Consider the following 7,432-nt stretch of genomic DNA (forward strand, 5'->3'; position numbering starts at 1 on the left):
AGTATTCAGTGAAAGAAAATGACAGGACAATACTTATAGTATTAGCTCCCACCCCCAAAACACATTTATAATAATATAGCATCTCAAAAGTTCTGACAGATAGATTATAGTAGTATTTACCCCTGCAGGGGAAAGAGAATTCTCACCTTTTATTTTGCATATGTCTGCATCGCTTGACTTTCTTTCATTGGTCACATACTGCTTTTGTAATTTATTTTTTAAACACTTAAATTTTTTGTTTTGTTTTGTTTTGTTTTGTTTTTGGCTGTGTTGGGTCTTCGCTGCTGCGCATGGGCTTTTCTCTAGTTGCGGCAAGCGGGGGCTGCTCTTCATTGCGGTGTGCGGGCTTCTCACTGCGGTGGCTTCTCTTGTTGCGGAGCACGGGCTCTAAGTGTGTGGGCTTCAGTAGTTGTGGCTCACGGGCTCTAGAGCACAGGCTCAGTAGTTGTGGTGCACGGGCTTAGTTGTTCCGCGGCATGTGGGATCTTCCTGGACCAGGGATTGAACCCGTGTCCCCTGTGTTGGCAGGTGGATTCTCAACCACTGCGCCACCAGGGAAGCCCTAAACACTTAAAATTTAATCAACTGTTTTTAAAGTGTATTCAAGCAAAATCATAGCTGAAAGTTTAATTTAGCTAGTTTACCAAATTGCTGGGCCCCTATATGGTTTTCCAGTCTTTTTGATTAGAATCTTCATTAGGTGCTCTTTCAACACCTTTTCTGGCAACATTCCAAAACATAGGTCACTGTTATAATCATTTTTTAATGTTTTGATTCTCAAATCATTTGCAGCCCTTTCATTGCAGTTTTAATTTCCTATGAGCATTATTGGCTTCCAAAGTGAAAAAAAAAAAAGGAAAGAGAAAAATAGAAGAAACCTCATGTTCCTCTTTGTAAAAGTAAACAACAAAATGAAATGTGAGCAAGCCGCCCCCTGACCCCACTCCCATTCCATCATTCCATCATTCTGCCACACTTCTGTATACTTTCTCACCCTTGGCATCTTTCAAAATCACCATCACAGTACCAAGGCAACAGAATCACATAAAACTTCCATCTATGGCTTCAGATGAACATGAATACTTCCTTCACGAGCTAGTGGGAAAGTCTCTGCCCCCAGAGCTTTATTCTCTGTACTGTTGGGCTTTATTAGCCAGCAGATTAGTTGCATAATCTCCACATACCTATGTGTATAATTTGTCTGAGGTCAATCCAGTCTGTGCCTTCTTATTACATCACTTTCCCCATAGAGGAATGTTACTAATATTTGGTATTTGATGCAATGGAAATTCTCAATCACAAGATAATCTTTTAATAGTGAGGTCAAATCTGTAGGGATATGATGGCGAGTCCAAAAAGCAGTGTGCATCTGGCTATATTAAACAGAGAGCAAGGCCTGTTACGGGTAAACATAGTCCTTTGAGATACTTCGGGTTCTTGCAGAACAAGTCCCTTTCTAAATGATTAGAGAGTTATCAACTCTGAAGGGTGGGAAAAAAAAACCTTGAAAATTCCTTGTGCTGGCTGTCCCTTTGCCACTGCTCTGGAATGCCTGAGAACAAGGAGCACGAACACCGCCTTGGCTGTTGAGAGTTTTGTCAGAGGCCCCAGGACTGAACTGCCTTTGTGTTCATTGTTTCAATGAGAAGCAGTCCCCTAACCTAACTTTATCAAAGAGCCAAATTACTCACGATTTATTTCCCACAGTTTGGAAGGAAAATATTTATGAACAACCTCAAGTTTGCAAGGGAGATTGGTATGATAAAAATGGAATAGAAGCAAAAGGGTGTGTGCCTTGCATGACGGGTTTTTTTAAAAATCTCTCAGAGGATGATTTGTCTGAGAATACTTTTTGAAAAATGATGCCCTTGTTCCTGCTTTCCTACACTTGCGCCAAAGGGATTTAAACATTTCTCTACTTTTTGGGCATTACTGACTGTGTTTGAGACCTGCAATATTTTAAATGACAAATTCTCAGCTTTATTATTAGTCAACTCACATAGGGTCAATGACCCAAAAAAGCAGAATACTGGTGAGAGAGAAAGAAATATGCACTGGGCCAAATAGATAGTTCCAGAATTGAGAAGCATGTTCTGTTAAGAGAGAGTTTTAGTAAATGCTGAACACATCTCTAGTTTCTTACTATGTAGTCACAGGTGGGTGGCTGTGTTCCAAAGTGTGATCATTAATAATGAGTCAATTTAGAAATCCAGAGCTCTCCAAGATTTACTGGGGATGATCAAATCATAGTGCACTTATCTGAATAGAGGGGAATGGCAGCCAGGCAGGGAAACTTGCTTTCCAGAAAGAAAAATAACCACTGTCAGCAAATTTTCACAGTGTGAACAACATGGTCCACCCAGAGACTCCCTGGACACACCCTCCTCAGCCAGGGTACCATCAAGGATTTCAAACTTGGTGAATAAAAACTAAAAAAGATAATATACCAGTAGCAATCAATAATTAAGAAGGCACTTTTCTAAATGTTTTACATGTGTTATTCGTATTTGATCCTCTTAAGCACACGTAAAGGACATGCTATTATTACCTCCATTTCTCAGATAAGGAAACTGAGGCACAGAGAGACTAAATTGTCCAAGGACACTCAGCTAATAATTGTGACACCTGGGTTTGAACCCAAGCATTCTAATTCCCAGAGTCCATATTTCAACCACTAAAAGGGGATCCTAGCATTCAGAAAGGAATTCATGTGAGATGATGCCAACTGCACCATTTTCTCCATTGGCCATTTTCACTTATTTATTTATTATTTAATTATTATTGAAGTATAGTTGATTTACAATGTTGTGTTAGTTTCTAATGTACAGTGAAGTGACTCAGTTATACATATATATACATTCTTTTTCATATTCCCCTATGGTTTATGGTTTATTATAGGATATTGAATATAGTTCCCTGTGCTATACAATAAGACCTTGTTGTTTATCCATTCTATATATAGTAGTTTGCATCTGCTAGTCCCATACTCCCAATCCGACCCTCGCCCACCCCCCTCCTCCTTGGCAACCACAAGTCTGTTCTCTGTGTCTGTGGGTCATAGATAAGTTCATTTGTGTCATGTTTTAGACTCCACATGGCTGTTTCTCTTAGATCATAGTTGAGGGAAGAACACTGAAGGTCAGCATTTCTCCCAGTTTTCCTTCTCTATACTCCAGATTATAATGTATCCCATTATTCCACCTTGCGATTACATAATTTTCTACTATCTTTCTCATTATTACATTGCCATTAGAGTAAAACTGTTTACCATAATTTATACTAAGATGAAATAATGAGTCCATTTTTATCTTTGCTCTTTTCCTCCTGATGTGATTTTCTGAGATCTATTTAGGCATAAGGCCCACTTTTGCATTCATCAGTAATGTCCCTGAATAAGCTACTATACAATTTAATAGCATTTCAATCAGTTCTCTCAGCTCTAAATTTTGCTGTGTAGAGCAATTCTGCTTGCAAGATAAATGAGAAGGAATTACACCAGAAAGACACAAGGAAACGGAAAAAAATAGAGAACGTAGGCACTTGTCAACCAAGGAGAGAGAGCAAGAGGCAAGAAAGAAGGGGTAAAGATATAAGAGAATAAAGGAAAGCAACAGCTGGAAAAGGAGCCAGGTGATCTGTTCTAGTAAGAATATGCAAAATATTTTAAAGTAGAACATACTTCAGTCAACCAGTTCTTCCATTGGTTGACTGAAGTATGTTCATAGATACTTCACATAGATATCATGATTTATATGAGATCACTGCAAATATTTATTACAAAATTTTTCCATCCAACTCTTTTGCTATCAGTTATGTTTGAGGAGTCAGAAAAGCTAAAAAAGATAAAGCAACAGAGAAACCTTAGGTGATAGTAATTAGGAAATTAGGAAACCAATTGATTTTACCATATAGTGAAACAGAATTTTAAATTTACCTTTTACAAGGTACACAGTCATCAAAATATTTAATACCAGTAAGCATTGCCTAAGACTCATCTTAATAATGATTACCACTTTTGCCCTTATTAAGTGCCAGATGCTGTGCTAAATTTTATACGACTTATCTCCTCAGACCTCACTTAACAATCTTGTGAAGTTGGTACTGTTATTAGACAGAAACTGAGGGCCAGAGGGTTACTTGTCCAAGGTCACCAAACAAGTAAGCAGCAAAGCTGAGATCTGAACCCTGATTTCCTAGCTTTAGAACCCATACTTTTAACCCCTATGATCTACTGAAGCCTCCAAACAAATGATTCTCAAATAATGTCCATAAAAATCAACAGACATGTTTGTTAAAGTGCAGAGTCCCAGGCCCCTATCTCACAACATCTGTTTCAGTAGGCCTGGGTGGGGACCGGGGAGGGACAATTTAATAAGCACCACTGGTGACTCAGATACAGGTTGTCTATAGAAAAGACTTTGAGAAACACTGCTCTAGACACTTTTACAGAAGAGTCTCAACAAAGTCAGAATTATCATTAGTTTTGCTTCTACAAATGTATCTCCCTCTGGTCATAAATCTACTTGGCCTTCATCACACATATTATTTTATGAATAACCGAATCATTAGTCCTGTTATGGTTACCCAAGAACTAAAATGGTGGAAAAAGGGAATTGAAAGGAGATTCCTCCAACTATTATATACCCTACTTCTTAACCTGGCCTGAAACGGAATTACAAAATGCCTGAATTTGTCTTTGATATCTTAGCTCCTTGGTCCATTTTGGGCAATCTCCTCCCAAGTGCCTATTGGCTTCATACTGCTCAGAGTCTACACGAAGATGCTACACAAAACTCTGAACTCCCAACATTCCCTCCAGCCTTAAACAGTATACTTACTTGTCAAGATGCTACTCTTGACCAAGAGATTGGTAGATTGATAAGATAAAATAAGTCATTCTAATGAGATACTTTCCCGTTCTCCCACTTTCCTTTTTCCCAAACACAATGTTTTATTAACTCAAATAAACCATGCGTGTCTGCAGAAAACTTAATGGGTGATTCTTATCATGGGAATTTCAGGCACTGATGGCAGGCCAGTGGAGGAGATATTTCTGGTCAGCTGTGCCTTTCAATGCCTCATAAATCAGGACGCTTAGGCAGCTTCCTAATTACCCTTTAGGCAGTGCCAGTCCTACTCACACACTCAATTGTACCCCACTCAGAAGCTTAAGAAGTAAGGAGAAAGGTAAAAAAGCAGTGACATTGGGAAAGGAAAGCATTGGGGACCATCTTACCCTCTCTCAGAAATAAGGATTCAAGCCACAAATAAAATACGAATCCACACAGACTTCACATTTTGCTTTCCCATTCCTGTAAATGAGAAGTAAAATCTAGGATAACATTTTCTTTGATACCTATGGGGAGAAAAACCAAGGAAATGTACACAACTTGCATCACAGCGAATATAATTCCTTAACCTCCGTAATACTCATTATACATAAACACACGCTCCAACCTTTTACACAGGGACACTTGCCCAGAAGTGACCTTCAGCAGCCTTGAGAGCTTTTTATAACAATTGAGAATACACAACTGGATATTTTTATCAGCGTGTTCTCTGCCTTTGATAAATGTTGCACTAAGCAGTTTGAAGCAAAAACACAGTGAATACATTGTTTTTAATGCAGTATTTACAAGTATACTTAATTTGCATCCTCCAGATTTTTACAAGTCTCACCAAATGTCTCAGGAAAGAAGGCTAACTTTAAGTAAGATTTCTCTAAGTTTTCACTTGCCCCCAAATGTTATCCTACTTGGATTAGGTAAAAGCTATTTGAGAAGCGATGTTTTAAAGCCTCATATAGGCCACAGTTGATTTTTCAGGACTCTGATTCGATATCTTTATGAAATCTGTTTTCATTTTTTAAGTAGAAAATAAAAATAACACGTATAAAAACAGAACAATAAGTACGCTGCAACCTGAAGAGTTCTTTAAAATCTATTTTTACGGCAGTAAGTAGATGCTGGCCTAGCTTACTCTCCCATTGAGTAGGTCGTCCATTATGTAAATTCTTACTAAAACAACATGATTTATGGAAGGTAGGGGTAGAACCAGCATTTTCAGAGTGCCACACACCATCACGATCCCCATCTCAATTAGTCCTCAGAACAACGTTTTGAAGACAGATATTTCTTAAGACCCTCCTAGGCAGTGGGCATTGTTCTGGGTCTTGGGGATACAGTGGTGAACAAAACAGAATTCCTACTCTGATAGAGCTTACATTTTAGTAGGGGAGGCCGTTCAGAAGATAGATGTAATAATCCCTGCTCTATATCCACACTGTAGGAATTATTTATGGAGCACTCGATGCCCTAAATGACTTAAGAGAAATATTCTTTTTTCATCACTAAAGGGAAAATTCAATGCAATGGACCCTATCCTCTTGATTGCACTGAACACTGTTTTCCTCCAGTGAACACTGCACTGAAAGCAGTAAATGACTAAATTCTTCAGAGTGGAAAGCTGTTAAAATTGGCTAATGAACACAAAGCAGGCGTTTCTGAGGTACACTAAATGCCTGGGGGGAAGCAGCAGAATTCTCCCTCCCACCACCCATTATGGAGCTGACAAGGTCCTGCTCTGTGCGGTGCTCATTAATTTTCCTGTTGGCTTTAAAGATTTACAACAGCTCTGTCTGACACTCATGCGTGAGAATCACAGGGATGCCATGTGCCCAAGCTGTGGTGCACTGGCCAGCTTTGCTCCCCACAAACCTGCTGGGGGCTCATCCACTCCAGGCACGAGAGCTCGGGGAGATTCACTTGCCTCTGTGAGAAATAACAGCGACCGTAATAAAAAAAGAAATTCTAAGCATTCTTTCAAGCCACTGGGAAGTTCCAGCACATTCCAGCTGCAAAAGAATTCAAGTTCCTCCACTTATGTCAAAGCTTCAGCACCATCCTTGTATGCTTTGTACATCTAATAGACTGAGGTCTAGTAATTAACTGTACAAATTCTCTCCCTGCCTTTTTTTTAAAATCATGAACCACAAGCTGATTCCATAGGGAGGTCAGTCTGGGATTTGGTGAATTATCCTCAGGTTTTGAGCAATGACTTTTCAGAGGTTCAAAGATTTTCAACTTCAAGGATTGCTATTCCAGAGCAGAGACATCGTTTGTGATCTGGAAATTTCTGCAGAACAGTTTAGTCCTTAAGCCTCAGAAATCTACATCTATGACCACTTATGGCTGTTCTAAGAAGTCTTCACTCCTTTCAGGGTCCTGAAAATCAAATGCTCCTGTGTCCTTTTCTAGGTCCAACTGCATCCTCCAAATCACCCTTGTTTGAATTTCTCCTGCAAATTTCATTCTCACTTCTGATTCTTTTGCGGGGTGGTGGGTCGGGGGGCACCGCAGGGCTTGTGGGATGTTAGTTCCCCAATTAGGGATTGAATCCGGGCCCTCTGCAGCGAAAGCCTGGAGTCCTAACC

This window comes from Mesoplodon bidens (assembly GCF_964165515.1).
Source record: "Mesoplodon bidens genome assembly, chromosome: 11".
Taxonomy (NCBI): domain Eukaryota; kingdom Metazoa; phylum Chordata; class Mammalia; order Artiodactyla; family Ziphiidae; genus Mesoplodon; species Mesoplodon bidens.